The 16,540-nt window shown below is 34.4% G+C and overlaps 1 long non-coding RNA gene across 1 annotated transcript; it reads left to right on the forward strand.

Annotated features, from left to right (window-relative positions):
• The first annotated feature begins 7,881 nt into the window (after nt 1-7,881).
• LOC127876634 (uncharacterized) lies at nt 7,882-8,783 on the forward strand. Its single transcript, XR_008047984.1, has 2 exons — nt 7,882-8,030; nt 8,616-8,783. It is a non-coding gene; the product is annotated as an uncharacterized LOC127876634 (long non-coding RNA).
• Nucleotides 8,784-16,540: the final 7,757 nt, after the last annotated feature.

The raw sequence follows: 16,540 nt of genomic DNA on the forward strand, positions 1-16,540 counted from the left end.
GAACACTCTAAAAGTCACATTTTTAGTCCAATCTCCAAGAAATGTGGTCAGAACTTTGGTTCTATTGGTATCTCGACCGAATTAAAAATGGCTGTGGTTCTTCGAACAAACATGTCCGCAAGGGGCGGGGCATTTTCCTTATATGGCTATTGTAAAACTATGTGAACTCTATAAGTGTCATTTTAAGTCAAATCTTCATGAAACTTGGTCACAAAATGTGTTCTTAAGATAACTCGACCGTGTTTGAAAGTGGTTGTGATTCGTCGAAGAAATGGCCGCCAAAGGTTCACGTCAATGAAAACTGAAGTAATTTATGGGAATGCCACTTTTCTTCGCAGGCACCTTTTCAACCATCAAAAGGTTAAGGCACCGGTAACATTGGGAAAATAAGCATCGTTTTTAGCCGAGTTGGAAATTGTTTGCGCTTCTTTAAAATTTGCCAAGAGCCTGAAGAGGATAACATACATATAATATATTAGTTTAATCAACTAAAACATATTTATCCTTTTCCTTACATTAAGGTCAAACCATCGAGTTTCAGAAGTTGAGTATCTGTACATTTTATGGTCATAAAGGGACATCCATGATTGATTACTTCTTAGCTAGTGAACGCAATTTCTCATGTATTGTTAATTTTACAATAGGCGAATTTAATGAACGGAGCGATCATGCCTCGTTACACCTGTCTCTTTGTTGCAATAACTTTTCACTCAAACACGAGAAATGCACTGATGTAAAATACAAATGGGACAGTTCCTCAAAGATAGATTTCGAAAAGAAACCATTGCTAAATTACCTGTTTTAATCATTTTGTACATAATAATGATTATTTTAATAGATTGTCAGTAAATAATGCCATACATGAGTTTACTGATACTATCCGCAGTGTAGTGGACCCATTATTTTCCCATACATATACGTTTAGTAATAAACCGAAGTACATGTACGAAGAATATGGTAGCTTAAGTAATCCTGACTGGATTGATTGTGAGTCTTCCCGTCGTTTATATATTGATGCCTTAAAGTGTTTTAATTTGAATAAATCAGATGCTAGTAGATCAAGGCTTTGTCATTATAAGAAACTATATACAGATTTAAAAGAAGTGATGTGCATACCGTACAAAAATGTCTGATATTGAAAACTTAAAGAAAAAAAAAGCGATTATTGGAACTTTTTTCAAATCAAAGAATAAACTAAGCAGTCATAATATTTCATCGGAGGATTTTAAATAATTTTTGAAAAGCTTAGCAACAGTACTTATAATTGCAATAATATCGAAGCAGAGCATTCTGTTCTAGTTATAATTTTAGTGATGATAATGTTGTTCTTCCAGAGTTTGACCAGCCTTTTAGTGTTGATGAAGTTTTATGTGTAATTAAAAAACTAAAGAGACATTAGTCAGCTGGTGTTGATTTTATATTAAACGAATATTTAATAGAATGTAGAGATATATTGTGTAAACATATATGTGATATGTTTAATTGTATACTACAATCTGGGGTTTTCCTGAAAAATGGACAAATGGAGTTATAATCCCATTGCACAAAAGGGCTCTTTAAACGATGTTAATAATAACAGAAGAATTACACTTGTGAGCTGTTTCTCAAAACTATTTACTATAATAATTAATATATATATATATATATATATATATATATATATATATATATATATATATATATATATATATAATGTTTATTGTACAAAAATATATAATAATGACAATAAAAGGCTCTATGTAATATATGTAGGCATGATGACATGTTTTGATAGTATAAATATAAATGCATTGTGGTTTACACTGTATAAAACTGACATTAGAGGTAAAATATTGCAAATTGGTTAAGATCTGTATGAAAATGTTAAATCGTGTGTTAAATCATGTTCTTCTTATTCTTACAACTTCCGTTACTCGGTTGGTCTACGCCAAGGGGAAGTCATGTCCACTTTGCCCTTTTCTCTGTTTGAAGAGGACTTATAGACGTTTGGTTTAACTATTGACGATGTTTTACTTATATTGCTCCTTTTCGCCGATGATATGGCCATATTGGGTAAAGTATTGAAGAAGTCCAAACCCATTTAGATAATCTGCTTTGGTATTGTAATACTTGGGGCCTTAAAGTAAACACTTCAAAAACTTAAATTATGTTTTTCAGTAAGAAAGGCCGTTTACGCTAAAATGAGGCATGGGCATACGTTGGTCATAACATCGAAACAGTAAATAACTTAATTATTTAGGTACTGGTATACATTATACAGGTAGTTTCACATGAAACCAAGATTATTTAGTAGGTAAAGCCCTTAAGGCTATGAACACTTTGCTATACAAGAGTAAAATGTATGATCTAAAACCTAAAATACTTTGTCAGCTATTTGATGCATTTGTTGGTTCGATTCTTAACTATGCATCCGAAATATGGGGCTTTACAAAGAAATAGAACGTATTCATTAAAAAATCTGTAAACGAATGCTACAGTAAAACTCAACAGTTGTAACGCATGTGTTTATGGAGAGTGTGGTAGATACACACTTTGCATTAATCGTTTTATAGCAATCTTCAAATATTGATATAAAATTAGATTGAGTAATAATATTATTCTCCATACTGTGTATAATATGAAGAGTGTCATAAAGGACACATCAATTGGGTCTCATATATTAAGCAGTTGTTAACCGATTATGGTTATGGATATGTTTAATAACCCTAGCTCTGTGTGTGTTACTTCTTGATATGCCAGTTTAGAAATAGACTTATAGATACATTTAAACAAAAATGGTATGGTACATTAAGTAACAGTCCTGTATTAGAAATGTATAGAGTTTTTAAACCTACAATAGTATACGAATCTTATTTGGATTTGTTACCAAGGTAATTTGCGTTTTCACTTTGTTAAGTTAAGAATTTCTGTACACCCATTGAGCATTCAAACTGAGTGGAATGCCCGCAATAATATTCCTCGCAACGAAAGATACTGTGTATGTTGAAATAGTTGAGATATTGAAGATGAGTTTCACTTCGTTTGTATTTGTACATGTCATAGTGTTTTACGACAAAAATACCTTAAAAGGTAAGTATATGTTAATCCATCTGTGTTAAAGTATCACCAATTACTGACTTCATCCGAAAAAAAACCCGAACTTGTCAAGTTGTGTAAATATATAAAAGAAACATTTGTAATTCGCAATTCATCGATCAATAATACAATATAACCGGTATCACTTACAAATCTTTCTGTCATTAAAGGTTTAGAAATGTGTACTATAAATTATGCATTTTCTTCATTGGTATTTATTTTTGTTTGTTTTTTTTCATTTGTCGGCGTCGCACTGGAGTGCGGCGACTAGTATGTAATGCATTTTGGGGGAGAAGTTATTTTACGGAACAATGTATATATTTTTGTTTTAAGAATATCTTGCATAGTGGTGATTTTTTTGTAAATTAGTGTAAATAAGTACTGCATTTGTGCCTATTACATTTATTACAATATTTATTGCCAATAATGCAAAGCTAATTGTTTTAAATAATAACTGATCACAGGGGAAAGATCACAGGGACTGGGCAAATAAGCGAAACCTTCTGGTTTTGTATAAGAACAAAACATAATCAAAATATATTTATTTTGTGGTTTTTCTAACAATAGCGCAGACTTTTGCTGTTCGAGTTTTGGTTAACGCGTATTTTCTTCAATTTTACAAGACGACAGCGATTACACGGTTTATTGCTTTATTGATAACCGTTACACTACAGTCACTTATTAAGGCAGTAGGTGCCTAGTAAGATCGGGAATAGTCGGTCGATATCGCCGTATTCGGAAAGCGTTTCGGCTATAAGCGATATCTACGGTAAAGTCCGTAAATTATACTAAATACACGAAATAAATTTGTATTTTTTAATTTAAGAGTTAAATTTGCTTATCTCTTTAAGATTTAACTATACAATACAAATACAATACAAATATAAGTTAAATTTATTCCTTTCATATAACTTTTGTGTTCATGACGTCACGGTTGTTGACATTTTCTTTTCAAAATGAAAGTGCGAAATAAGAGTGAGCGATTGGCAAAATCGAAAAAGAAGCAAACACCGATCGACAACGTTGTGTTCGATAACAATTATTCATTTACCGAGCTCTGCGATGGCGATTTGTGTGAAAATGACTCACGTAAAAGCCATTCGCATTTGCGAAATGGCGTGAAAAGAGTAAGCAGAAGTGGGTGGGGGGATGGAGGAAGATTGATTGACTCGGTGAGCTGGAGGTTTTGCTAAACAAATTACAGTATGGTCAGTTTTGTAATCTGTGTCCAATTCCTTTGACAATATATAAGATTGTTGGCGAACTACAAAATGGCCTCAGTGGTTATTTGTACGTTGTTTGTAAAAACCCTGAGTGTAGAAAAGTCAACCGTGTTGCTTATGGAAAGCAGCAACATCTCGAGATCAGGGGAATGCCATGCTTTAACGTAAATACCAAGCTTGGAACAGGTATGCATGTCTTCATTTTTCAACCTGCCATTTCTATCAATGTTTAATCATTGTACAATTGCCATTGATCTTTGGACTTCTTACACATTTTCAGACCTATTAAAATTGCAAGTGTCATTACCAGTGAATATTTGTTTATCGTGTAATATATAGGAAACATTCCGGTGTCCATATATTCAGTTTTCAAGTGTAGTTTCGCATTTGTGTTGTTAAATCCAATTGATTGCTCATTCATGTTATTTAATAATGTTAATGATGATATGAATGGATTCTATGAAAATACATTGTGACGTCATTACATGGTAATTTTCAATTCTCTTTTCAGCATTGAAAGTCAGTTTGGGCAGGCCGGTGAAGGTAAATAACTTCCTAACCACTCTAAACATAATGCTTATTGCAAATAGAAATCTTAAGAAGATGGAGGCTCGTGCTGGGGAGGCCATCAAGAAAATCTCAACTGCGTCGTCTAACAAGGCTGCCATTAATGCTTATGAGAAAGAAATGGAGTAAGTGTAAAAAATAACTTTTAATACAATGTTATTGACTATTCTGGTGCCAAATTTTAGTATTTTTTCTCATCAACTGTCTTCTTATTTGCTATTCCAGATGAACATGAAACATATTTATAATAATTGTTTTATTAAAGGCACTGTGTTCATAGTTTGGTAAAATTACATTTTTTAAAAGATTTTTGGTTAGAACCCCAGGGTAGGCACATTATTAAAAAATATTTGTGATTGTTATTATAAATATTAAAAGCTATTCCAAATATTACATTTTTTTTAAATAAATTCATTACTTTTAGTTATAAATCTTATGAAGGAGCATAGGTATAATAAAATTCTGAGCTATTCATATAAATGGTGAATCTTTTTACAAGCGATAATTTGAGTTCAACGACTTGTCAATATGTAATGTGCTTGTTGTGCTGAAAATTGATTTTTCTCATACCCAACGATCATATAAGGCGTCAGAATGAAACTTGAAGGGGAATTACAAAATTCATGATATAAGCATTGTGTGAATTTAATTTTGTTACACAGTTCGAGGTACAGTAATGCCTGATATTACTCAGATTGCTGCTGTGCATTTGAAGACGGGTTTTAAGTTCTCGACATATGTGAAGACAACAGTGCCAATTTCTTCCGAAGCTCAGAAAGTGATTAGCATCTCTGTTGATGAGCATGGCATAATGCGTGTAGATGGTAGAAGTGTTGATAGTGTATCAATTAAAATTTCTCTACATGATTGTATGATATGGCTTGCAAAGTTTCCCAGAGCCATTTTTGTTGCTCATAATTGGCGAAGGTTTTATTTTCCGGTTTTGGTTAGTGCCATGCTGAACACACACTGTTTTGAAACGTTTTGTAATTGTGTAAGCAGTTTTGTTGACTCTTTGCCGGTTTTCAAAAATTGTATCCTGGACAGTCACACAAACAGGAAGATCTAGTGAACGCGTTCTTCAGGCAACCTGCAACACCCACAGTGCTCCTGATGATGTTGAAGCACTGGAATCTTTGCTTAAAACATGTAAAATTACTGACAATATGGCCCACATCTTTACTGTTACTGCAATTGATAATTCAGTTTGTTTAAGTCATGAAAAGCCTTAAAGGCAAAGAACATTAGATTGTAAGACGTGCTGTTGCATAGAGGAACTCTCAAGCGACCAACAGCTGAAAACATTGCGCAATATGGACTGGCCTTGTGTGATTTGAATGACTTTAGGGATACTTTCATTGCTAAAAACAATGAGGGACTACCAAAAGTCACAAACGCAAAAAGATATTTTATCTGAAGTGGTCACTAAAATCGGTCAGTTTTTCAGTGACGAAAAGTGACGGAACGAGATAATATGGCTTTCAAATGACACGCGGTCAGTCAAAATCACGCAATGGCTTTATACTGATAATAAATTATGTACATCTAGTTGTCCTTAACTGGCTGTTTTTATTAAAATATAAGTTGTATATTATTGTGCTACTTGTTTAAAGAAACATGATAACTTTTACATCTTTATGCTACGTAATATTGGGACAACTTTGACATTTTGTGGTGAACTGCGCCTGTATTCATATGTTGCCTTTTGACTTTAGGTGACCTTAAGATTGTATTATTAGCTCGGCTGTTTTCGGAGAAAACTCCGAGGTATTGTCTTAGCCTCTTCGTCGTCCGCCGTCCGATGTCCGCCGTCGTGCTAAAACCTTTACATTGGCTCTAAAATTAAAGTGCTTCCACCTACAACTTTGAAACTTCATTTGTACATGCACCTTGATGAGTTCTACACACCGCACCCATTTTTGGGTCACTAGGTCAAAGGTCAAGGTCACTGTGACCTCCAATATACAACTTTAACTTTGCCTCTAACATCATAGTACTTCCACCTACAACTTTGAAACTTCATATGTACATGCACACTTGATAAGTTCTACATGCCTAACCCATTTTTGGGTCACTAGGTCAAAGGTCAAGGTCACTGTGACCTCTAATATAAAACTTTAACTTTGCCTCTAACATCACAGTGCTTCCACCTACAACTTTGAAACATCATATGTACATGCACCTTTATGAGTTATATACACCACACCCATTTTTTTGGTCACTAGGTCAAAGGTCAAGGTCACTGTGACCTCTAATATAAAACTTTAACATTGTCTCTTACATCACAGTACTTCCACCTACAACTTTGAAACTTCATATGTAGATGCACCTTGATTAGTTCTACACGCCACACCCATTTTGGGTCACTAGGTCAAAGGTCAAGGTCACTGTGACCTCTAAAAAAAATCTGACAAGCTTTCGCAGCGGAGCGTGGCACCCGTTATGCGGTGCTCTTGTTAATGTATTATTATATCAATATTAATTCAAAGTTAGCTAAATTTCTTCACATGTCATGGTTTATAACTTTAGCTTTTCATAAGCAACTAGAAAACCCCCAAATAGAAGTGATATACAAATATATACTTAAATTCATTGCGTGAAAATTAATTGGGGTAGGCATACTCAAGTAAAATGTCTTGAGATAGGAACGGTAAAACTTCCTGAAATTCATTCAGTGTGTAGAAAATATGTTGTGTTAAATAAATATGTACAATATATGCATTTCATCACACTACATGTGACATAAAACGTAATTAAAGTTTCTTTTCACTGAACCATTTGTTGTCGTTTTTGCCATTTTATCTAGATAAGCGCATATATTATTGGACATCGAAGGCACAATTCTCTTTCAATGACACTTTTTAAATTCTGTATCTACTAACAAAATCCAGTCGAGTACGTTTATTAAATTAATTGTCAAAATATATGTATATCCCATTACAAAAAACTATATATTTTGGATAAAGGGTAAATCCATAGAAAACGCCCAACCGAGTCAAAGGGTAGGTGTATTCAACCAAGTATAAAAAGTTAACCGGCTGGTAAAAAGTTTTAAAATTTTGCAATTAGTTGTGATTTACAATTTACTATGTGGAAATAATAACAAAGAGTGTTTCTGGAAAAGTACCCATTAGGCTCCCACTACCTTAATATCTTAGTTAGAAGGTGACTTTCAAGCGGTTCCGTAGTGTAGTGGTTATACGCTCGCTTCACATGTGAGAGCTCCAAGGTTCGAGCCCCAGTAGAATCAAATTATTTCATTTGTGTTCTATGTTAACTTTTTGTTTTGATGTAGACATTTTAGTTTAAATAAATATGCTGTTTTATTGTAACCATTTTTTGTTTTTATTATGCCCATGAAATATATGTGTGAGAGGATTGGGGGGAGGGGGGGCGGTTCGTTAACACATTAAATAATTTTTTGTTTTACTATCCTAGTTACTAATAAAGGTGCTATAGAGCGCGAAGCGCGACACGTATTATTAATTGTAATAATGAGTCTTGATAAAGGAAGCTGCCGCTTATCAATGATGAGCATTTTACAGCACCCCAGTCTCATACCTATCAAGTCCTCCTATAAGTTATTTTAAGAACCACATATAGAAGGCCGCAGGCCTGACCCGTATTTTGCCAGTGGTATGGACCCTTTGGTATGGACCTTTAACCCCGCTCACTATCCAGCGTTTAAACTTCCGGGTTTACATTTAAACGGACCGACTATTAATAGCTTATTAATATCTTAGTTAGAAGGTGATTTTTCAAGCGGTTCCGTAGTGTAGTGGTTACACGCTCGCTTCACATGTGAGAGGCCCAAGGTTCGAGCCCCAGTAGAATCAAATTATTTTATTTGTGTTCTATGTTAACTTTTTGTTTTGATGTAGACATTTTAGTTTAAATAAATATGCTGTTTTATTGTAACCATTGTTTTGTTTTTATTATGCCCATGAAATATATGTGTGAGAGGATTGGGGGGAGGGGGGGGGGGGCGGTTCGTTAACACATTAAATAATTTTTTGTTTTACTATCCTAGTTACTAATAAAGGTGCTATAGAGCGCGAAGCGCGACACGTATTATTAATTGTAATAATGAGTCTTGATAAAGGAAGCTGCCGCTTATCAATGAGGAGCATTTTACAGCACCCTAGTCTCATTACTATCAAGTCCTCCAATAAGTTATTTTAAGAACCACATATAGAAGGCCGCAGGCCTGACCCGTATTTTGCCAGTGGTATGGACCCTTTGGTATGGACCTTTAACCCCGCTCACTATCCAGCGTTTAAACTTCCGGGTTTACATTTAAACGGACCGACTATTAATAGCTTATTAATATCTTAGTTATAAGGTGATTGTTCAAGCGGTTCCGTAGTGTAGTGGTTACACGCTCGCTTCACATGTGAGAGGCCCAAGGTTCGAGCCCCAGTAGAATCAAATTATTTTATTTGTGTTCTATGTTAACTTTTTGTTTTGATGTAGACATTTTAGTTTAAATAAATATGCTGTTTTATTGTAACCATTTTTTTGTTTTTATTATGCCCAAGAAAAATATATGTGTGAGAGGGTGGGGTGGGGGTTCGCCAACAGATTTAAACTTTTACAGTGTTTTCATATCAATGAGTACTCAACCCCTATCGTAAATGAGCAACGTAAGAATGAGTTCAGAATCATCTTCCCTTGAAGTTGAGAAAAATATGAAATTACGCTTGGAAGCAGATTTTTTAAAACCTACACAGTTATGTTCCATTTATGAAAACTGCACACGGATGCCATTAAAAAAAGGAAACCAATGTTAATATAATGAACTATGTAATATTTGGGGGTTGCAACACAAAATCATAGATAATTGTTATTTGGGGGTTATAACACAACATCATAGATAATGGTTATTTGGGAGTTATAACACACAACAATAGATAATGGTTACCGGTATACCAGTATCTTTTTCTGTTTTGTCTAAAATAATCGGCTAATATATTAATATTTACAGTAGAAAAAAAATCGTTCCTTGTAACTTCATTGAGTGCCTTTTACACTGAAATTCCCGACGCCCTTTGATGCTTTGCATCAATACGGGTCTTGTTTTAAACTTAATTGTTTAAAAATAATAAAAATGTATTGAAAACGTGACATACTTCTATACTGTATTTATTAAGACGATGTACTTATGTATAAGTGTAAATAAAATGTATGCTCTGTTTTATATGTAACGTGACGAATATTTGGAGCATTATTGAATAAATATCGAGGGGTTAGAGCCAGAACGTAATAAGTCCATTTTTCAAATAGTGGAGAAAAACGCAAAAGAAGGTTTGACACACTACAACTTTTATTTGAATATGAATATTAGCATAATATTATGTTACAATATTAGGTAAAAGTATTGTTATGGCATTATAAACATATCATAGAATTGCATACAATATTCAATGCGTTTGTATTCAAAATAGCACTTACTTCATTATGGCATAAAGGTAAAACATATATATTTTCTGTGTGCCACTGTGTTAAGTGCACTTGGTGCTACTTAGCATAAGAATAGTACCCTGCTTTTCCTATGCCATACAGATCCAAGTGCCCTTAAGGCAAAACAGCCCTGTGCTATGCATCTTTTTTGAGAGACTGAACGAAACATGTGCACTTAGCACAAGTTCATATTAATATTCATAATACGAGATATTATTATAAAGAAGTATATCATTATTTCCTTTTGCATTCTAGATTTTAACAGGACATACACATGTAACAATACATATATTTCAACCAGTATGGACTTGTTTGTCTCCAACCTTCACAGTGGAAGAAAGTCAAGGTTCAGATTTTCTATTCCACATTTGAATCTTCACTTTCTTCCATTGTATCTGGTTCGGGAAGACTGTCCCTAGTTGTCTTATCAGATGGAATATCCTTGAAATACTGGTCATATTCTAAAGGAATTATTCATCAGAGCAAAGTGATAGCAGGTCTTTTTTCTTTGCTACTGTAATTGGAAGTTTGGCATCATACAAGGGTTTTAAGTCACATTTAATAGAAGGTACTTTCCTTGAGGATTAACGTTGCCTACACTGAAAACTGGTGTCATCGAAACTGCTCTTAAAAAACACACGCCCCGGATCACTTTTTTTGCAGTTTTATCCATGTTATTTTTGTCCATAAAACGTTTTGTCCACTTACATTTACAACGTTTAACTGTAGTACATATTTGGCTACATGCGTAATATCTAAAAAGTCATAGTATTTCATCGGCACTACAACATACGGGTTTCTTTTTCGTACAACCTTCACAATTGTTTCTCACTGGCTTGGTACATATACTGATGTAAGTTTCTTTGCTCGTTCTATCGAAGCATGTACACTATCACAACTCCATCTGGGTATGTCCACTTTCTAAATACTTTTGTTCAATAGTGTCTCTATGTTTTTATATTTCTCTTAAGCATGCATCAATGCAACAGTAACAACCCTATTTCGATTTTGACCACAACAACAGTCAGAATAAAAACAGTCATTCTCTACTGTGATAGGAAGAGATTTCATGTAAGTCAAAAGACAAGTTCCCTCTTCACAAGAGCCCCGTTTTCCTTCAGTTTCATTCCACAAAAACCATGTCGAACTTGCGTTTTGTAAATAATAAAAGGAAAGATTGTAACAATTGAGCTTTTTTTTAATAATAACTTTACTCACAAGAGAACATGGAATCGGTAAACAGCCTCTTGATCAAATGTTGCAACATGGTATGACTTGTCTTGTTTTGCACGAGACTTATCCAACTTATTTTCATATCTAGCTCTGTTTTTTCTTTTGATATGGTATTCAAAAGCAATTTTCAAATCGGTGGTTAGCTCGCCTGCTATCTCCTTATTTCTATACACAGCGCACGTCTGAAACTGGTCCTTCTTGGTTATATGGAATGAATAGTTAAACTCCTCACAGATAATTGTACGATACATTGAACTTGATATGTATTGCCTGCCCGTTTCTTTACAGTTTTCTTTGTATAATTAATACAATTTATTAATATTTAAATCAGATCGTAGACAACGCCTTTTAGTGTCTTGGCGTGTGTAATGTGCTTCTACAGTAGGAAATGATTCTATATGATTACGAACATCTTCTATGATTGCATCTGGGGTTCTGTTATGGGGAGTGTGCTTTCCACGCCTGTCAAAGGAAGCAAATGTTCCTGAAGTTAGTGATTTCAGTGCTGTATTTATCATTCTGCCACCAATAGCTAACGTCTTCTGGAAGAAAGCTTTGCAAATACATTTCATATCTAAGTGATATACTCTGGAAATAGCTCTGCGCTTTGATGAGTGTGTCCTTACACGACTCGGCACATCCCCCGTAAATGGCAATTGTAAAATATTGAAAACAATCCCTGAATTATGTGAATATGAATGAAGTTGGATTAACATACATCCCGATCAGACTATAATATTGAATACATTGTATACCATATTGTCTGGTATAAAACAAATAGTAACATAGGTTTTAACTCAAATTCCTTATGCATAATACTAGTATGGTTACTTTGTTTAAAATTATTATAATGTGTGTATTATAAACTGGTAGGAGGGAAACTTATGTTTGTTCTCCATTTCATGTGCGTGAATTACATTTTGAACTTGAGTAAAATACCTCCTTGTTATACCATTCGACCCTAATATATTGACTGATTGTATTCATAAATGTAGCATTATTTGTGTTAAATTATATTTGTATGTTTCTTATTGGCTTTTGTGGTCATATCCTTCATTAAAATAAAAAAACCTATATGGTAACAGTGATACATGCGTTGTAAAGTATAACACCCTGATGTGCGTGATGCTATTCGAGACTTAAGGTAGACGTAACTATTACTCTAAGAGAGATTCGCAGGATGTCACATGCTGAGAAACATGCTGATAATCATTCATTGCTAAACAAGTGATCTACGTAAATTGATGCGGGGTGTTACAAAAAAAAAGAGATTATAATCAAAGATAATGTTCTAAGTTCATGAGGTCCTTCCGGAACAGTGCCTGCATTATGTGGAGACCCATAGTGTGTCCCACCACTCCTACCTAATTTAATTACTAGACTCATGAAAGTTGTAACGAATTTTAAATTAAAGCTTCAGTTTCCAGCTACATATGTATTTAGGTTGTACTGAAAGTTATTCAAATTTGGTGTGGTCTTATGCTGTGGGCGGGGGGGGGGGGCGGATTGCCCAGAGGAAACCCACCTGTCCGTATAGTTACCACCTACCAAACTCACGTGCCCTGGGAATGGGGATTGAAACACGGTTGCAGAAGTGAGAAGTGCATGTTCCAACCGCTGCGCTAACCGTAACCGGACAGCCTTGTAGATAATGAATTAACATAAACCTATTTAAATTGAGATTTTGAAAATCAGGTCAATGCCGTTGCTGCATAATACAACTAAATCTGGTCAACGTGTTGCTGCATAAAACAATTAAATCAGGTCAATGTGTTCGTTGCACAATAAAACTAAGTCAGGTCAATGTGTTTGCTGCATAATACAACTAAACCAGGTCAATTCGTTCGCTGCGTAAAACAACAAAATCACGTCAATGTGTTCGCTGCATAAAACAACTAAATCACATGAATATGATTTCTGCATAATGCAACTAAATCAGGTAAATGTGTTCACCGCATAATACAACTAAATCGTGTCAAATTGTGTTTGCTGCATAATGCAACAATGAGGTCAATGTGTTCACTACATAATACAATAAAATCAATGTGTTCGCTGCATAATGCAACAAACAGGTTAATGTTTTCACCGCATTACGCAACAAACAGGTAAATGTGTTCGCTGCATATTGCAACAAACAGGACAATGTGTTCGCTTCATAATACAACTACATTAGGTCAATGTTTTTGCTGCATAATACAACTAAATCAGGTCAATGTGTTTGCTGCATAATGCAACAATCAGGTTAATGTGTTCACTGCATAAAACAACTAAATCAGTTTAATGTGTTTGGTGCATAATACAACAATCAGATCAAAATGTGTTTGCTGCATAATGCAACGTTCATGTCTATGTGTTTGTTGCATAATACAACAATCAGGCCAATGTGCTCACTGCATAATGCAACAAACAGGTCAATGTGTTCACTGCATAATACAACAATCAGGTCAATGTGTTCACTGCATAATGCAACAATCAGGTCAATGTTTTTTTCATTAAACAACTAAATCACTTGAATGTGAATGCTGCATAATTAAACACTCACTTCAATGTGTTTGAAGCAAAATGCAACTAAATCAGGTCAGTGTATTCGCTGCATAATACTTCTAAATCAGGTCAATGTGGTCATTGCAGTACACAACTAAATCAGGTGAATATGTTTGCTTCATAATGCAACACTCAGGTCAATGCGTTGGCTGCAAAATGCAACGAAATCAGGTCAATATGTTTGCTGCATTATACAAAAATCAGATAAATGTGTTCGCTGCCTAATGCAATCAGGTTAATGTGTTGGCTGCGTTATACAAAAATCAGGTCAATGTGTTATCTGTATAATGCAACACTGAGGTAAGTGTGCTCCCTGCTTTATACAACAATCAGGTCAGTGTGTTCTCTGCATAATAAAACTAATTCATGGTCATTCATACCTTGACAAAAAAATTAGTTTTGACAGTGATGTATGCATTTGATTTTTCGTTCATTTGCTCTTCTTATTGATATCCGAGTTTTTCAAATTGCAGCGTTTTATCTTCCTCTGATATATTGTTTAAGTGCTAGAAGGTAACAACATTGCAGGGCATAGACCTAATTTTTGTAAAATAATACATGTCATTTACCCAAACGGGTATGGAAAATTAAAAAAGTGCTATGTAGCAGATATATTATAACATGTATATTGCCTTTCTAAGTTTTGCTTGTCAGCATGATCGTGGCAGTCCAACTAGGGTTTTCCGGTCAAAATTAGCAATGTTTGTATGAATCCGGAGCGAAATATACATAGGACAATTTGTAAGTGACTATCTGATAAATCGGTTAAGTTGTTAACTCTTATCGTGTTTAATTTGGTTGTTATTGTATCTATGAACTATGATGTTCATAATAGCAATACTTAACTATCGGTCCTTCACAGTCAACATTGAAGTATGCCCTTTCGTTTACCAGATCTGCTTGCCGCTCCTCACAAGTAGTTATTTCCTTTGATCTTGATTGTGACACCAACTTGTATGTGGTACTTACAGTAATATATTAAAAAGCAGACCCAATCCGAAAATACTGTGTATGCCCCGGCATTGACTGACTGAGAGGTATATAATGATTGACTCATCCTTCCATTTCTACATGATTAACTCAAAATGACACATTCCATAGAATATCTATTATGTTTCCTACAAAGCTTTCATACTTGCATGGATGTTGTCCTTGAACACTATCAACACACCCACTCTAACCTGACCTCATGTTGCTGTTGACGCTGACCTACATTTTGCTCAGACTAATGCTGAGTCCAATCTCTTGTTTAACCCTTTCCACTTAGATGCATATTTGTACACATTTGTAGTCTCTTACAAAATAATATTAAATTAAATTCCTATTTAACAAGATGCAAGTTGTTAAGGCCTCATTTTCAACCCTTAGATAATGATTAGCAGCGAACAGCATAAAAACCTGAACAGTCGGCGAGTTACTCGCAGGGTTAGAGTTAGAACGGTATTTTAGAACTTTTCTTTTTTCGTCAATCTGGTTGACTGCCCCTTTAAGGCTAGTGACTAATTACTGACTTAATTAAACTGATCTATACATCGTATCTTAAAATCTGTATCTTGTGCAAAGTATGCTGTCTCATCATGTGTTTTTAAAAGTCATTTTTTAGACATAATTTCACTACCAACACCCTACCAGCTCACATGGAAATATTTATAATAGGTGCCATAATTATGTATCTTTATCAAGACATGGCAGTGGGAAAAGATTCGTGCTTAATATCATTCAGCATGTATTTCTATGAAGTCAGTCATGAGCCACTAATTCAGAAAACAGATGCAATTTTTATTAATTGCTATTTCCAGCCATCCACTATTCAAGTACTCACAGTCAACAAGGGTGTGTGTTGACTATCTTGTATTATCCAAAGGTTTTGACCTAGATTCCTTTCCATACTTGTATGCAGCGAGAAAATTGATGTCAGATAAAATTGCGCACATGTTCATGTTTTTTGTATGTTCATGCTATTTGCATCTTCCTCCCATGTCAACATTAGTAGATTTCACGCAAACAATCTGCCTTTCATGTAAACTTAAGTAGATTTTACGCAAACAATTGAAGACCACAATTTACTGTTCATGAAATATTAATGCTAGACATTGTTTAATCTATAAAAAACATTTAAGTTGGCAATTTTGTTATGCTCTCTTCCAAAAACACTTTTAATAATTTAATATTCAGACTGGAGGAGGATGAATGGTAGATTGTTCTCAAGTGTTTCAATACAGAGTCATGAATGCATACTTCAACCACTAGTTAATAACAAGAAGTGTTCTCCTCAACAAGAAAGATTTTATTCATAATGAGAAATGTTTAATTGAAACTTGAAGTGATTTTTGAAAAACACACTCGACTGAACAATACCATCATTGTGAATATTTACTTGGAAAAAGTAGTTTGAGTATGAAAACCCACCAATGGTTAAAGAGGTTTGTTTTTAGAAC

This window comes from Dreissena polymorpha, chromosome 4, assembly GCF_020536995.1.
Source record: "Dreissena polymorpha isolate Duluth1 chromosome 4, UMN_Dpol_1.0, whole genome shotgun sequence".
NCBI classification, from domain to species: Eukaryota; Metazoa; Mollusca; class Bivalvia; order Myida; family Dreissenidae; genus Dreissena; species Dreissena polymorpha.